This window comes from Cydia amplana, chromosome 14, assembly GCF_948474715.1.
Source record: "Cydia amplana chromosome 14, ilCydAmpl1.1, whole genome shotgun sequence".
NCBI lineage: Eukaryota > Metazoa > Arthropoda > Insecta > Lepidoptera > Tortricidae > Cydia > Cydia amplana.
Genome location: NC_086082.1, coordinates 10,493,408 through 10,512,532, shown reverse-complemented (window position 1 = coordinate 10,512,532; position 19,125 = coordinate 10,493,408). Strand labels below are relative to the sequence as shown.

The window sequence follows — 19,125 nt, the reverse complement described above, 5'->3', positions numbered from 1 at the left end:
TAACAACTTGGCCAATTTAAATTAATGCGTTAAATCTAAATTGGGAATTAGGAACGTGTCTTCAGATCCCTTGGGTGTTCTAAATAGTGCAAACAAATTAGATAGCTGCTGTTTGGAGCGTGTTACCGTATTTTAGTATAGAACCACGGGGCCTGGACATATAATATGTATAATCATGGACAAATTTAGAGGAACACAAAAAAAAGATTTAATCACCGGCCAGCACCTAAAGTAATTTCAAAATTAGTAGGTATTCAACCTTTTTGTTTTGCGTTCCTCTAAATTTATTTGTCCATGAGCGTATAACATACTTATACGGGACATATAACATTGCAAAATGTGGCGTTCCATAAAAATCTAACTCGTTAGCATGTATTTATTTAAAAATGTTATATTCGTTCAGTGTGACTCAAATCCCTTTCTCCAAAATATCTGCAGGTTTTTAATTTGTTTGCATCCCGTGGAGGTGACGTAAATTTTATGCAGTTTCGTTGTTCCCATTCAATTTCTGAATTTTTCAATATGAATGAATATTTTCAATTTTTATGGAACTCAAATATATTTTTCGTCACAGAATTCCAATGCAGGATTTTTGTTTTGTTTATTGCATAGTCCCAGAGCACTCTTTATGAGTTTTGTATTCATAAAAGCATAAATAATTACGGGTGTCGCTTTAGTAACTATGTTGGATAAAAAACCGGCCAAGTGCGAGGCGGACTCGCGCACGGAGGGTTCCGCACCATCGACAAAAATAGAGCAAAACAAGAAAAAAAAACCAAGCAAAAAAACGGTCACCCATCCAAGTACTGACCCCGCCCGACGTTGCTTAACTTCGGTCAAAAATCACGTTTGTTGTATGGGAGCCCCACTTAAATCTTTATTTTATTCTGTTTTTAGTATTTGTTGTTATAGCGGCAACAGAAATACATCATCTGTGAAAATTTCAACTGTCTAGCTATAACGGTTCGTGAGATACAGCCTGGTGACAGACGGACGGACGGACGGACAGCGAAGTCTTAGTATAGTTTGTAGCTTTCAAGTAGAGCCCGAAGGCTTATCCTATTGTCTATTGTTCAGTAAAACCGCACGTGCTAATACTTACCTGCAAAAAAGGGTCCTAATTATTCTATTTGGCACCTGAACGCGGGCTAGTCCAACGCTCAAAAAACCAGTGTAGGTGCGCTCTCCGATAACGCGCCTTTGTTACGCATCTCGATGACACATTTTAGACTGGTTCTGTAGCGCTCGACTCGCCGGTACTCAGTAACCGAAGTACCGATTTTTTATGCAGGTGGTTGTGGCACGTGGCACGAGCGGTTTTACTTAACAATAGACAATAGGATTAGCCTTCGGGCTCTATTAGAAAGCTACAAACTATAATAGGGTCCCGTTTTTACCCTTTGGGTACGGAACCCTAAAAACGAAAACAGTAAGATACTTAATATATAAAGTGCATGAGAAAAGAATATATAAATTGATTCTTGGGTTATGGTTAAATAGGTACGCAATATTTAAGAAGTTTAGTTAATTTAAAAATTCCCAAAAAAGTTAACCCACCCGCCTCATTTTCGTTGCAGTATGCCTAAGTTACGAAATATTTTTACGTAGTGCTACGAGCGTAATATAACAGTAATTAAGTAATAAAACAGAGACAAACACAATTTATAAACTGAAATAGATGTCATATTCTGAAAAAAGTGACCAAACCTTTCAACTGACCGAGGCCGAGTGGCGAGGGCGTAATCCCATAAGGAATTCCTATACTGACATAAATAGGTACTCTAGGCCTGAGTGGACGCTCGAAGCGGAGTGTTCGGCGGGGCGTGCAGCGTGGCGTCGGGATCGCAAGTGATTTAAGCAGCGTGCACTAAGGCTGCTCCTATACGTTTGCATTTGTTTAACATGCACGCCGCACGCCCGCCCCGCTGCACGCCCAACTCGAGCGTCCACTCAGGCCTTACACTTACACTTAGAGATAGGTATATTTCTTCAAAACGCGTTCAAAAGTATATGTTACAGTCTAATTGTCTTACATAATTAAAGATATTCAATTATTGTTTTTAGAGAATGTGTAGATACTTTTGACGCACGATCTGTAAGCGTCTAAACATTGAATATATAACATTTTCATTTTCTGTAACATGTGTAATGTAACATTTTCATTTTCTGTTGTAATGTCAATATTAATAATTAATTAAACATTTTTCCTCTTTGCTTTCAGATCCAGCCAGGCATGATTTGAACAGACAAGGTAAGTAATCAAAATCATTTATTCCCAAAACAATCATCCTCTTCATTAAAGCGTTAACCAGAAATAGGGACCTTTAACCCTTATCTTGGCAAGGCTCAAAATATCTTAAATATAAATATTTTTTTAGTTTTTGGTCACCTATTATTACCTATTCTAGACTATAAAAAAATAAGGAAAAAAATCCTAGGCTTTCCAGTTTCGGAAAATCATATGTATCATATTTGATACAATGCCAATACCTCAACAAACCAGTTACCTACTTTTTAGAAAAAAAATTGGATTATAATAAAAATAAAACATATAGTGCAACAGAAATCATCATTTATTGTTTATTAAACGCAATCTAAAGCATCAGATGACTATTAAACCTGTAACAATCAATTATATCCACGAATACCTTATCACATGGAAGAAAAATTTGATCCCATAAAGTTTCAAAAAACTCGTCAACAAAAAGGAAAAGTAAACAAATAAATAAAAGTTAAAAAAAAAATTACTTATGGGGAATTTTTTGGCATACACATAATTTCTCGCGCTACGAGCTACGGCGTAGCAATAATGCTACAGCGTACGAATATACAGTTAAAAATCATCTAGTACTTTAAAAAAATCAAAGTTCAGTAACTAAACAATACGATAACTAATATGACACATTTGAAACATGTTTTGTAACCCCACAAATATAAAAAATATTTAAAAACATGTAAACCTATTTTGATGACAACTTGGCAATGTATTAAATGTAATACAATCCTTTAGACATGTACATTTCTGAGTTCTTGGCAATGTATCAAATATAACAGTTTCATGTAAGATTCTGTTTATTAAATCTTTTAAAATTCGACCGCAATGGAAATATTTATACACTAACAGATTGTTAATGCATCAAAATGTAGATTATAGGAAAATACATATTAATCTAAGAAATAAGTGCAAAACTTCCAGTAAGAAACGAAATTTGTTGGTTCCGCGGCGCCATGTTGATTACTAGTAATTAATTTACAATGACACTTGTCTCCATTATTTTTTTCTATAATAAAGGAGGGTAGCTCGACATATTTATGGCAGAATTATTTTGTTAGGTAATAAAGTTAACCTGCTAGATTTTTTAAAGTTCCATGTATCACGGGTGTTACAATGCCAAGATAAGGGTTAAAATATGTCATATGAATGATTTTTTTTGCAGTTGACAAAAAAATGGCATTAACATAGGATGTATATTGTAAAAATGTTACTTTAATTACGTAAATCACCCAGTTGTAAAAATTAAAATGAATTTTATATTTATAATAACCATTACTCAAAATCTCTATCAACTCTGTAGGTACATGGTGCTAATCTACATTTTATTTTTGCATCAAAATGTTCACCCTGTATGTTGATTCACCTTAATTTTCTCTCTCAGTGCACCCATCAACGGTTACTAATGATTACAAATTGCTGAAATACACTAAGGTATCGGATAAATCCAAGGCTTAGGTACTTGTAGGCAGAATTATTAGTTTTGAGGTAAAACCGTGAAACTTCACAATTAATTACGACCCCTTCCAATTATCGAGGGTGAGGGACCCCCAGGTGACCGGTATCACGTGCCTGTCTAACAGTCCTCAAGTTACTATACAGGGTGGACGAAATAAATTACCCGAAATAATTAAGGTACCTACTCGACTACTCGTGTTTAAAACTCAAAATAAACATTTTTGTTTAGTAATACTGGGCAAACAGTTCCCTTTGATTTCCAAACCGTCCGATTCTGAGTTTCTTGCAAACTCTTTTTCCTGCTTTTAAAAATAATAATACATTCAGTTCATCACCAACCGTCTAACGTGTTATCGTCTATATTTTGCTAACCACCACATACTTAGCCTATTAAAACGGGGAACGATGATGACAATTGTTAAAAACCATACTACTTATTATCTCCATACCAATTTTCATCTCCATACCAATTTTCATCTAAATCGGTCTAGCAATGAACGAGGCGACAGACAGACAGAGTTACTTTCGCATTTATAATATTAGTAGGCATGAACAAACTGCATTTACAAGCTTTAACATTAAATGTTTGAAATAACCCCGTTAATTTTAAATACTCGCCCTACATTTGTAGATTTGGTTTCTGCTACCCAGTATACGAAAAGTCTACTCCGTTCGAAATTCGGGGACGAAAGTGAGCGAATTCCACCCTGCAGCTGTGATTTATTACTCGAGCTCATACAAAAGAAGTTTTGAAAAGAGCTCTCGGCGAACAACTCGGCTGTTACGAAACAAACCGGGCGTGGAAACAGTTCACAGACGGAATACAGTAAAATGTCCTAAGCCAGGCCGGCGGATTGTTGTATTTGTATCGACTATTGCGTTATACGCCAACCTTGAAATCATACCTACTCGTAACTCAAGAATATACGTAAATATTCGTTTAAAGATTCGTAAATTGTGGAAAAGTTTACACGCATATGAATGGCTCTTATAATAAAATAGTGACCCGCCCCGGCTTCGCAGGGGTTAACAAATTATACATAAACCTTCCTGTTTATACGACAACGGTTTCACTCACTTGAATTTTTAGTCGCTATTGGCGACATGTTTCGGGCCGTTCGGGGGTCCATCTTCAGGCTCGAGTGAGGCTTCAAGTGAGTGAAACCGTTGTCGTATAAACAGTTTAAAATATGTCTCACGAAAGTTTAATATCGATAAACCTTCCTCTTGAATCACTCTATCTATTAAAAAGAGACCGCATCAAAATCCGTTGCGTACTTTTAAAGATCTAAGCATATATAGGGACAGACAGACAGCGGAAAGCTTGTTTTATACTATGTAGTGATAATGAAGAGGAACAAGAGACTTTTCTGTTAATTACACAGGTTTAATTCGGGCTACTGATATGCTTAAGTACAAAGGTTGTAAAGTGTACAAAAGTTTGCATAAGTAGGGTGGTGTGATATACCTATTCGAGAATGCGGAGTGCGAGTGGGCTCGCGAATAAGTAGATTCACGAATGAATCGTTTTTATATTTGACATGAATTTTGACAGTTTATGTACAGTTGAGGTTCGCGTGGTAATAAGCATCAAAAAACCGACACCGCTTGAAAAAACACGAATGTTTTAATACATTCACATCACCATTCGCAAGCGTATGGTGTGTCCTATAGTTCGTTTCTTTTAATAGCATTAGAAAGAACTTGAAAGAAGGTAAGCGATTTTGACATGTCTTTTAATTGAAAAACACTTTTTAAAAATCAATAACTATTACTTATGAAAGCAGAAGACTATAAAAGATCGTATTAGATTCATAATTGTTACATATTTACCATAACTTATTTTTAAAATGTGTTTTTCAATTAAAAGACACATCAAGATTATTTACCTTATTTCTAATGCAAAAAAAACTAAGTATAGAAATATTTTATATTTATATTTAGCTATTTATAAATAGCTAAATATATGAAGCGTTCGGCGTCAACCGAAGACCAAAGCCTGGATGAAGTATCAGTACTGAATGCGGCACGAAACGCTGTGAAAACATTTACAATTCCAGTTCCCGAGTCTGGTAGGTATATTACGAGTACGCCTACGACGTCGCATGTTCAATTGTTGCGGCCCGTAAAGAAGTTTCTTCCAAATTAAACGAGCGTTTTCCAGAAATGGAAACTTTTTACGAAAAATAATTTTCTATATGGAAATTGTCGTTAGAAAACTTCACGTTCGTAGGAATTGTTAGTAGTTCTACGAAAGTCTTAACTAGGTAGGTACCGTAAAGTCACCATAAACATCTAATTTCTAATATTTCTATAAAGACTCTTCCAAAAACCGTTCTGTCAAACTAGGTATAGGTATTAGCTTAGATGGACTCTATTATTTTAATATTCTAACTAAGATAACAATGCTTACCTACCTATACTTTTTCATGTACCGACCAGAAATTAAAACATATATGTAAATAATAATGCTTCATATATTTAAAACTTTATATCAGGGAAAGCTAGCTAAGCTACTAGCTAACTACCGTAAAATGGGGTGAGTAGGGTCAAAACTGAAATTCAAACCTCGATAACATTTTATTTTTACATATGAAAAGTGAATGGTGTATAATATAATAAGTGTTCCGGACGTTTGTACTTTAGTTTTTATTTCATTTTGGGTATTTCCATTTCGTAACTTTGACGATAAAGAGGAAAACCCACCTCACCCCGTAGTGCCTCGTATTTGGGGTGAGAGGGGTTTTCATACAAAGGTGATTTTGGAAGATTGTTGGATCGATTTTTTTATAATACGTAATACTATAGCTCCATTTTAAATTGGAATACATTATTTTTGTAGCAGTAGCCTTAAAATCCCTTCTCACCCCCCTCTCAAACCTTCTCTCCCCATTCATAACCCACCTCTCCCCGCGAAACCTACTCACCCCGTTTTACGGTACTTACCTGTTTCTATGCCAAATCAATATCAAAATTACCTAATATGTATCTAAAGTTTTATAATTTAATTTAGGTACTTAATATTTGACTTGAACATGTAAAAGTAATGTTGCATACTTTACCTATTTCTGCTTTCCAATTTTCAACACATGCTACTTATTAAATAGAGTTCGTCTTAGCTAACTTTTGCACTACGACTAAAACTTATCCAGCAATTGTATTAAAGTACATTTTAGGTACATCAAATACATTTTTGGAAATAGGATACATAAATAATACCCAAGTTTTGCTGAATGCTATTGAATATAAAGTTTACTTTGACAAAGCACTCAACATTTTCATTAGACCTTAAGACACGTTTTAAAAATTCTATAAGAATATATTCCACTTAACGCAAAATGTAGCCTCGGAAGCAAATCTTCCCGAGTAAGTAAATTCACTTTGAATCTGCTCTGAGGCTGCTGGGAATCTCATTTGCTCTTTGTTCCGAAATTCGCGAACACCTTATTGTAACTGGAGGCTTGTTGCTGGCAAAGGAGACTTTGATTACGTGCTGGACTCTCAGCAAATTAGATGGGTACGTTTTGTGTTCATGCTTGAGAGACTGCTTTCAAGCGAGACATTAGGTAATAGCTAGCGAGACACAAGGCTAGGCATAACTTACAGCTATTTAGATACCTAACTTAACTCGTTTATCCCTCGTCTTCGTGTGATAATTTTATTATCCTGTTAATGTGTCTTTACAATGAAAATGCGCTTGCCGCTGCCTATACCGCGTGAAACAACATAGATTAAGTATGTCATTAGATTAGATTATCTAACGTAATTTTTTTTATGTATTCCGCCATTCCGTTGATCGCATAAAACAACCACATTAAGCCGTCGATGCTGGTTCGATTTACTATCTCGGCCACTGAGGGCTGGGCCATTTTTTCTTTAGTACTTAATTGTAGGTATATTTTTTCAGCTATTTCAGTTTATAATTTATATTAAGTATAGTAGTGAATTAAAATATTAATTATCTAAAATTCCAGATACGGAACACAAAAGGAAACATGGATAGAAAACATTAATGTCATATTGGTCTTCAAATTCAATCATACTTGCAAATGAATCTAATTTGCTACGCGTTTGCGAAGTAAGCGTGACGCGTGTTCATTCATAATGATAGTTGGTAAAAAATTCATAAACCAAGTTTGCTTTCTAATCCGTGTTAATGAGTTTCCCAATTTAGGTCAACTCATTATGTTAAGCGAAGTTAAGTTTCGCAGAGCGCAATCTTGAAATACGGCGGAGTAAATTATTAAATTCTTAAAAACCAATTTAGTATATTACACTGTTTACATTTGAAAGTACTTGAGTATTTCAATTGTTCTTGAGTGCCTGTGATATAGCTTTGACCAAAAACAAGACATCCTCTAATAAAACGTTTTGAAAAGGGTTTCAGACGTTTGGCAGATACCTCGTTTTGTAACTTTTATCCTTATCAGTGATTGAAACAGAAAACGTGCTAGTGTCACGTACAGCGATAAAAATATATTTTCCATCCCTCGAAGACAAACATTAAAGAAAAGATAGGCGGTATTCTATAAGCGCGACAGGCAAAGGAAATGAGGTTATCCTAACCTCCCGTCCGGTCGCCTGGAAACAGCTAGCTAAATAAAAACACCGAGACTGACCGATAAAAACACCGACTGGATTATGCGGTCCGGTAGGAGTTATGACAATGTAGGGAGCGTATTCGTATTAACAGGTACAGGTTATGACTTTGATCTCGATTTGTTATGGATATACCTAATCTGTCAATCCACTGTTTAAACTTTCACGGAGAAAGACTCGAACTGAAACTTGTCTTTCTACGAGACCACGCGGACAATGCCGTCCTCAAAACGTCGGAGATAAGTTTTAAATCGTAGATTAAATCCCGTTTTATAATTAAATAATGATCTGTCAATGTCTTAAGTGACGTTTCTAGTTGAATTAATTTCACTTTTAACACTAAGGGTAACATTCCATTTCTGACCGCAGTTGCACTACTGGTACTGAACGCGTCGCTGTTACTGTCAATTTCCATAGTAAAATGAACAGTAGTGCAGCTGCGGTTGGAAAGGACTGTCACCTTAACAGATTATGATCTCCAGTATGATTATGATTATCCAGTAACAAATCCAGATCAAATTCATAACCTGTAATTACAGTCGGAATACGCCTCCAGGATATTGTTGGGTTTAAATGATGCGCGGATTCAGCGTAAGCTAACGGATTAAGAGCTGCGAGTAAATGTTTTGTAAAACCAGCAATATCAACTACTCGTATTTTTCCATATACGCTTTTATTTGATACTCAACCATAAAGTATGATTTCAGCACAAACAAAGTGTGGCTATTGTGATCTCGTAGGATTAACAGTAATTAACTGTGGGAACTGTAAACTTTGGTTTTGAAAGAGTTGTACTATCACACCTGGAGGCCTAGCCAAGATGACAATCGTTTGCGCTATGAGTATGACAAAGAAATGATATCTGTCACTCTATCACTCTTCCATATTATAGAGAGACAGATAGCATTGTTGTCGTACCGCAAACGATTGTCATCTTGACTAGACCCTTTAAAAAAGGGCATTTAAATCCAGGTTTAGCCTAGCCATGCAATGAGGAGGATAAAATTGTGCTGAAAGTGTTTTTTTATATTTTCTTGGTCCTTTATGCATCAGCACGGTGCAGTGTCTGTTTTTCACAAGTCTTTTCTTATGCAGTTACACCTACACAATTATTTTGTGGTCTGAGATACTTACAGCTTGGCAAAAAAGAGTAGTAATTAAAAAGTGACACTGACAACACTGTAGTGTCGTCCCGTTTTCTTATATATGTCGTAGTCGGATTGTATAATCCGCCGTATTACATTACGGCTAGCCGTTTTACAAAACAGGGGCGATTTGAAATGCGGCGGTTCGACGATTAGCCGGATTGTCATTGCGATACGTTCTTCAATAAGGCGGCCTACGTTTAGCCGCATCGTATCTACTATTTATGTTGTAGAGTGACCATTGTTTCGGTCGCCTACGTAACCGGAGATTGACAATGTTTGCAATTTAATTTATTTTTACCATGGTCCCACCGCACTACATGTGTTTCTTTTCCAAAACATTTCCTTCACAACTTAAATAGACGGAGCCCCGCAAGTGGGGCTCCTATTTCTGGGCGGTTTGCCCTTCGGGCATCTGAAGCTACCTAACGAACCTAACCTAACCTACGCTTTTTTCCCCAAAGTGTAATGTTTTCACGGACGTCTCACTAAATCAACAGCTAGGTAGGTTAGGTTCGTTAGGTAGCTTCAGATGCCCGAAGGGCAAACCGCTCAGAAATAGGAGCCCCGCGAAGCAGGGCTCCGTCTAGTTAAGTTGCAAAGGAAATGTTTTTTGAAAAGAAACAGTCCGACGAACTCCAGATTTGATGGACACCCCAGCGTTTTTCATAGTTTGTTGTTGTTATGTCAGGCAGCGCCACGAGTGTTAAAAATGGGAACTAAAAACTGTCAAAGCGGCGGCTAATGACTCGCTGTATTACATTACGGCTAGCCGTCTTGAAGAACGTATGGCGCCGAATACATTCCGGCGGATTTTCATTCAGCCGCATTCAATCCGGCTAATCGTCGAACCGCCGCATTTCAAAACGCCCCTGTTTTCTAAAACGGTAATGTAATACGGCGGATTATACAATCCGACTGCGACATATACATTGGTTTGAAAGGGACGACACTAGTTGCCGTTCTAGAATGTTGGCAACATTTTAATTTCTATTCTTTTTTGCCAAGCTGTATAATACATTATTTTTATGATGAACAAACCAGTGTTCCGGGTAAAGAGTATATCTAATTAATTTTTCGCATACCCAGCTAGCTTTAGTGCTTTAAAACTGAGGACTATTCCATTCCACATACAAGAGACAAACCCGCATAAAATGAATATGAGTTGTAAGAATGCGAGGACAGAATGAACTGGAATATTTGCACTTGACGGTATCAGAGACTAGTTAGTAATGCAGGCTGTCAATCTTCTTACAAAGTCACTTTCTTAGCGAAGTGAAACATTTTAATGAAAATAGGCAGGCCTTTTAATGAAAACACATTGGTATATTTCATCGAATCTAACGTGTTGCCATAGAAATGAGTTAATTTAGAAACTGTTGGAAAAGAATCACGAAAAATAATATTGTTATAATGCAATTGTACAATTTAGCCTTTAGCCCCTATTTTAAACGCGCGTCAAGTCTGACAAGCCGTCGATAATCTCTCTACATAATTTTATAAAGAAAGAAATAGACAAAGTTTATCAAAGGTTTGCTAATTAAATGAATAAGGGCGTCCGCAATGTCGCGTGGGTGCACGGAGCGGACACAGCGCAGGCGCGCGGGAAAAATTGTAGGTAAAATTGGAGTCTTTATGATGTTTGTCTTTGACGATATGGAAGGAATGCCTCCAGTCGTTAACTTGGTTATTATACTAGACCTTCACAAAGCTACGAAGGCTACTGGGATACAGAATTAATATGCAACGCAGCGTGCGTTAATATTATTACTGGGGAAAATGCGCTCCTAGCACGGCATTTTACTGGGTAATTGAAAAAACTAGGATGGCTCTTCTTGCATACAGATAAAGCTAATATTAATGAGGTTTAGCTACAGCACCTAAAGTATATTTACAGGGTGAGTATTTTCATGCAAGCAAACATTTTTACGTTATTTTATTTATTTATTATTCGGAGAACCAACATCTATCAAATTGCACAATAGTTTAATAAGACATTGGGCCCGATTCGGATTTTGAAATAGATATCTATAAGATATCTTTTAGACATCACCAAGATACGATAACTATATTTTTAGGATCTAACCTGTCAAATTTGACATTTCCGCGATTCTGGAGATACTCTTGACCGATTTCCACAAGATATTACTTATAGATCCAATTCACATCTAATAGATATCTAACTCTATCTAACGTAAAAGTGACATTGGCTGCCCGAATTGAGCTGCAAAAGAGAATTAGTTGAAAACTAAACTATAACGTATCTAGAATGGATCTAGTACATGTCGTCTCTTGTGAATATCTTGAAGTTCGAATAAGGCAGTATGACTAACAGCGCGAGCTACGCGCTACAAGCGTAGCAGATAACATGGGAACATTGGGAACAGTATGTAGCAAAAAACGTCTTAATTGCAATGGCTAATTAATACTGCTTTTTAGTTTAATTTAGTTTTTGCAGCTCCTACCTAAATGTTGTCTGGAAGAGATCGTTCTTTGGTTTAAAAAACACTCAACATGAATGTTTTACGTAATGTTACTTACTTACTTACTTACATTTTCATAAACGGTTTACCTCAAATACATTAAAAAGTACTTGTTATGGTACCAGTCATTATTTCTTAACAGAAAGAAACTTCACAAAATCTAGAATGATAAAACAAGTTGTCTTCCAAGCTGTCACGAAGATCCATTACATGTAGATCATAAATTTAATCGTCAATTTCACGGTATTGGACAAATTTAAACATTGGAAACGTCACAGGGGACCCAGAGATAGTCTACGTAATCATCCGTTTAATATTCGCTCGTGTAACAAACAGGCTCGTATATACAGATATTTATGTAGTAGCCTTTATATAGATGAATAATGGAAAACAGTCGTTTCGGATAAAACTTATTTTACTTAAGTGTGTACTTAGTTATTGCTAAGATAAGCACCTATCTACTTATATATGCTTTATAATCGTCCTTCAACTGAACTAAGAGCCATTTCTCATAATAATTCAATTCAATTCATAAATAAAAGTATGCAATTTTTCATCAATGTTTTTTTATGACGTTATCACGCAAAAGTATCGTCCATAAACCGACTTTACAGCAACCATATTTTTTTCACCCCTGCAGCTCGAACAAGGGTACTTTGATTCTTAAAAACAGTGAGCAAAATCGCGTTTTGCTCACTGAGTGAGACAAAATGACATTCAAGTGACCTTAATATTCAAATGTCATTTCAACATGCGGGGTCTAACACAAGTTCGAAATACTTGGATTCTATTATCTCTGCCTAGGGTTTGAGATCCGGATATCCGGATATCCGAAATATCCGGATATCCGTCAAATCTAAGATCCGGATCCAACGTCTCATAGGATCCGGATATTTCGGATCTCACGGATCCGTTAAATATTGCATTGGTCGCGTTATTGGTACGCGATAACGTCATAAAATAAATACAAATATTGCTTAAACTATACAGTAGTAACAGTAACAGTATTAAAACGAGCTACCTGCATGCCTCCTGACTGGAATAAGGGTAAATATTTGTATGTTTTAAAGTAATTGTTATCAGGTTTTCGCTCAGTCGCCTTTGGGTCGTCTACCTGGAACATCATTAGTGCTTGTGCATGTTGTTATCAGTGACTTTTTTGTGTTATCGTGTAGGTTCCCAGTCTTCTGTTAACATAAATAACATGTGCTTGATGTGCTGCTGAGTAAGTAACTAATATTGATATTTTTTTCTCGTTATTAAGAAGCTGTAGCCCAAATTTCTTAATTTCCCGAAACTTTTGTAGTAATTTTACATTATTTTGCAGTAATTATATATACCTATAATGGAAGATTGTTGTAATGGGGACTGAATAAATGAGTTAGATACTTTTTCTAAGCCATTTTTCTCAGTCGAACGACTGAAGGTATAGCTATTTTACCAAGGTAAAGGAAGTACGTTTTTTAATAGTATAAATTATATCACACCACACCGGTATAAAATAATAAAAGTACATAAATGTAACTTTTTCTCCATTTTCTATTTTGTGAGCTTATAATGGCAAATTTAAGAAAAAACGCCGAAGTTAAAGCGGTGTTTTTAGGCACCTTTAGAATTAATTCTTCTGAGCAGATATATAGAAATAAATTTGCTTTAATTACTTCATTTTTGGCGTTTTCGGTTACAAATCGACTACGGCCTCCTAAAAAAAATGCATAATATTATTAATAGGTATACCTAATTAAGACTACACTGAATATCTTATTATACATATTTATATCGTTTTGAGATAATAATAATTATTAATAATTGTAATTAACTAAAATATGAACATTTTATATTTTACTAGCTGTTCCTTGTATGTAAGTTGTAAATTTCGTCACCTTTCTTGATACAGATCCGTATTATCCAAATTATCCGGATATCCGGATCCGTTAAATTTTAATATCCGAAATATCCGGATCCGAAAAATTGACAGATCTTGCAAACCCTATCTCTGCCCCTTTCACGTCGTTAGCAAAAAGAAAGAGACAAAAAAAAGTTTGACGACATTCAACGGTATATTGACGGTTTATAATAGACCCCCGAAAAACGTCAGAACGCATCGTTCCAAAACACATACGAGTATGAATTCTTAATAATTAATTAATGAAAATAAAGTTTAAGATTTGATAAAACACTATATTTTACATAATTTATTGTATTATTAAAATAATGAACTCAAAAAATACACAGAATATCACGTAAAATAAATAATTATACTTTTAAGAATCTCTACTATTAGTTTACAAATAGTAAGTAGCCGCAATTCGGACCGTGTCTTACAATATTTTTTTTCACAAAAAAGAGTTGTGGATTGAAGTGTCAATCAATTGATGGTCGTTGTTTCCATATATTACCTATTTTACAGAAATTTACTACGTTTTGTTTTTGTGTTTGATTGTGGTGATTGAACTTAATTGTTAGTATATCTTAAGAAAACATGAGTGAATATGTAAGTGATGAAGAAGGATTACATTTTTCAGGTTGTCTAATGTGTTCTCACTGCTGAGGTGAAAAGTTTTTTTCACCTCAGCAGCTCGAACAAGGGTACTTTGCTACTTAAAAACAGTGAGCAAAATCGCATTTTGCTCACTGAGTGAGACAAAATGAGCAAAATACGATTTTGCTCACTCAGTGAGCAAAATTCGATTTTGCTCACTGTTTTTAAGTAGCAAAGTACCCTTGTTCGAGCTGCTGAGGTGAGAATTTAATTGTTGGTATATCTTAAGAAAACATGAGTGAATAGAGGTAAGTGATGAAGAAGGAATACATTTTTCGGGTTCTCTAATATGTTCTCACTGCTGAGGTGAAAAATTTTGTGTACTACACGAGATCAAAGTTATTTACATCTCGTGCGCTTTTGAGTCCCTTACTACGCTCAAGATTCTAAATTAGATTCACTCGCTACGCTCGTGAATCTATTATAGAATCTTTCGCTTGCACGGGACTCAAAATAAGCACTCGAAGAAATATCAAACTTTGATCTCTTGTTGTACAAATAACTATTGAACTACACGAGATCAAAGTTATTTACATCTCGTGCGCTTTTGAGTCCTACGCTCAAGATTCTAAATTACTTACTATAGAATCTTTCGCTTGCACGGGAGTTCACGGGACTCAAAATAAGCACTCGAAGAAATATCAAACTTTGATCTCTTGTTGTACAAATAACTATTGTCATGTATTTTGTTTTTTTTTAAGGAGTACCAACAGCTACAAACATATTATACAGATTTAGGTAACAATACAATGCCAATTACAGGTACTCACAGATAGAAATTGAATAAACAATATATCAAACTTTGCGCGCTTACGTTTAATTTAGTTTTTTTTTCTGCTGCCCCGAAAAACAACGTCGTGACATAAGTACCTACTCAAGTTGAGTGGCATCCTTTTCGATGTATGTATTAGTTAAAAATAATATAAAGCTATTTTGTTATATTAGGTCTTCATCGTGTAAAATTTAAAAACTATATATTTAGTATCAACTAGGTATATATTTATTTTTGTATTTTTTAGGTTAAAAACCAATTTAATATTATTTTTTTAATTCATGTTCTTATTTTTTGTAATTTCATGCATGATCAAAGACCGATTCATTGAAATTAAACTACTTAAACATAAAAATTCTAACAACACATTCAGCATTCTCTACCAGTCAAACAGGGAAAAGCAGAAAATATTATAGGTGTTGAATTTGAATAGCTCATGATCAACTAGAGTATATTTGTTAAATTTCAGCAGATATTATCGTAATACGGACAGCGTCCGACACGACCTTATGACGGCGCATCCTACCTCGATACATCGTATCGTATAATTGTTTCAGTCCTAAAGGTTATCGGTTCCGACCGTTAGCCGGTTCCAATTCGCGGGCTTGTAATCGAATGCTTTTTCAATTTACACGCAGCGAGGTGGTCCTGCATTTCAATTATTTTTTTCAACCGGCCTAGTGACGTGCGGATTGGGACATACATTTTCCTGAGTGAATGGCACTGGCCGTCTAACGCTGGAGGCGTATTTTGATTCTAATGACAGGTTATGAATTTGATCTGGATTTGTAATGGATATACCTATTCTATAGTTACTGTATGCTCGAAGCTCTAAGCTACTACCTAACCGAACCTGTAAAATTTTAAAACATTTAATTATTAACAATCTGAAAATATTTATTAAAATATGTATATGTGTACATAAACACAACTTTTGGAAATAAATCAAATTATTTTATTAAATATTTTTATTTGTGTTTTTTAAGTAGTCATACTATATATAAATTATAAACTTGGGGTGGCTAAAGGGGTTCAAGGCGTTAGCCCGGATTGCTAAAGACGCCGGTTCGAATCCGGCCTTCGCCACTGGAGGGCTTCGTCACTTTTTTTAAGTATATGACATCTATTTCAGTTTATAATGTATTATGTAATAAATAATAATACTTAGCGTTAAACTACACTCATATATTAAATAAAGAAAAACGCAACTCGATAGGTATTAGGTAATTCAATATTTTGTCGTTAGGGAAATATTCGCATATTCGGTGAAATATTCCCCGTGGGAATACTATCATTATGCATCACTACACCAGTCACAATCACAAAGAGTCGTTTTATAGCCATGTTTGTTTTGTTCCATCTGAATTTATTTTTAATCTGAAGGAAAGGTTGATGTTTCAATTTACGCGGTGATGAATGGGCGTGATTTTAATAATATTTGTGTTAGATTTTTAATTATATCTTTAATTAAGAAATCTTGATTAATTATAAATATGTACCTATTCTATTTGTGTTTTTTCCGTATGTTTTATCGGGAAGCTAATTCTGGTTAAAGAATTTGTTATGGTTGTGATCTTGTTTTGATACGACCTTGACGATCGTCGTCTTGGTGATTGGTGCGCATCTCACGCACAACTTTCATTACATTTTGCGTGCGCCAATCAGTGTGAATGATCTTCAAAATAAAAACCGTAAGCTACGTACGTAGTGAACGTAAGCTTAACTTAGTGTCGTTAAACGCAGGTGCTTTGAAGATAAGAAATCTAAGACTGAGTTTAGTAAAAGGCTTCAACCGTTAAAATGCATATAAGATGAGTTTTAGAGGGATTAAGCTAAGTGGGAAGTAGAAAGTCACGTTACGGGTACGTCCTAAAAACAATACTGTTTTATAAGACATACAGAACATGATGCATTTAGAAATAAATAGTCTTATAAAACATTTTTTTTGTATGTTTATAAATAAAAAAGACTGCCTAATCAGTTCCCAAAAAATCACATACGTACACTGGACATACCACCATGTGTGTTCATGTTCAAGTGCAACTGGATCAAATTATTGTTTTACAAAACACGTTTATTTTCTAAAATTCTACATTTTAAGAATAATATTACTAAACAATTTAATCATCAAAATCACTGTCACGTAAACGGTCTAAGTACGAGTAAGATAATCACGTATGTTTCATGGGATCTGGGATCCAATATATGTGATAGCCGCGTGTAGGGCCAAATAAATGACATAAAGCCAAACGTAAACTTGGTGTGTTTTATGTGATGCGTCGTAACCGTAACGCCGAAGACTTGTTATATGCTCCAATGACAGAACCAACGTTATAGCAGCTGACGTCGAACATATTATTATATTCTTAAAGTTCTATAACTTTGTATAACCAGTTCCATTGTTATTCTTCAGTTCTGATTGACCGAGCGTTAGCGTTAGCGAGGTAGATGTCGCTATACGCCACCCCAAAGGCGTGTATGCATAAGGGAAGGAATGGAAAGATTTGCGAGGTCCTGGTAGGCTTCCGTAGCTCAATTGGTTAAGAGCAACACACGGATTGTGGAGGATGCGGGTTCAAGTCCTGCCGGAAGCGTAACTTTTTCCATTTTTTCCTTTAATATAAAATTTTGAAGGTCTTCGTTACAGCTTGGGCATAAATGCTTACGTATGTCCGGATGTTCTCTGCAGGTCGCATTTCTTGACCGATTCTCGAAAAATTTTGAGAGCAAGAGGAGCTAGGTACTTATTTTATCACTATTGACAGAAACACTATTTTTAGTGACTTCGAAACATCATCGTCGAATCATCGAATCATCGAATGCATGCTGAGTTACACGTTACACCTATCTACAAACTAATGAAGACCTGGTAGGTTAAAAGGTATATACCTTCGAGCAACACCGGCTTCCGACACGTCGGAAGGGAGGGGCCCAAGCGATATCTTACCGTACAAATCTTTCTGCCATTTTTTGCGGGGGGAAAGGTGCACACAGTCGCACTTCTCACACACTTAAATACAAAATCCAATCTGTAATGACGACACAAATACATAGAAAATGACACCCTACACAGACAAATCTTGCACACCTCGATCTGTTTTTGTGTACGGACGAATCACAAGTGTCACAACACGCACACTAACACATTTTCGTCAAAGAATTTTATTGTTTTCTGAGAGATGAGAAGTCGGATTTGTCGCTCGACCGATCCGCAATTTGTACTGGGCGAGCAAAATCGATAAATCCAACAATTACATGAGACTAAAATATAATAATTGTGTTTAAATGTAATTAAACGTATGATATGTAAAAGAAATATTACATGTGAAATATAACACCTTCTTTTTGTAAATTTGATGTCCCCGACCAGGGATGTTGCGGATGCCGATTTTTTGACATCCGCGGATGCGGATGCGGATGCGGATTTTTAGAGGCTCACATCCGCGGATGCGGATGTCAAGATAGGTACATAAAAAACGTCAAATATTACATTTTAGTAATGTTTATTTCAAAAAACAGGACATGTGCGAGTCGGACTCGCGTTCCAAGGGTTCCGTACATTAAGTCCCACTCACGCTTGACTGCTAATTTCTAATAAGTTTTTTGGCTAATGACTAAATCACCTAGCAGTCTAGCACTTACGCCGATGCTAAGACGTTCCTGTACCGACCTGTTCCACATCCGCATCCGCATTAAATCCGCATCGATTTTATGCGGATGCGGATGCAGATGCGGATGTTGAAAATAATGCGGAAGTTCCGCGGTTGCGGATGCGGATGCGGATATTCGCAACATCCCTGTCCCCGACCTCTTTTTACAACAAAAAACCGAGCAATTAGGCATTTTTTCTGCTG

General features: G+C 35.8%; 1 protein-coding gene across 1 annotated transcript in view; it reads left to right on the top strand.

Moving 5' to 3' along the window:
• LOC134654120 (probable G-protein coupled receptor CG31760) overlaps nucleotides 1-19,125 on the top strand; it is a 117,896-nt gene that overhangs the window by 65,012 nt on the left and 33,759 nt on the right. The window contains exon 2 of the mRNA XM_063509561.1: nucleotides 2,222-2,251. The gene's annotated coding sequence lies outside the window, so the exon portion shown is untranslated. The remainder of the gene's footprint in view (nucleotides 1-2,221; nucleotides 2,252-19,125) is intronic.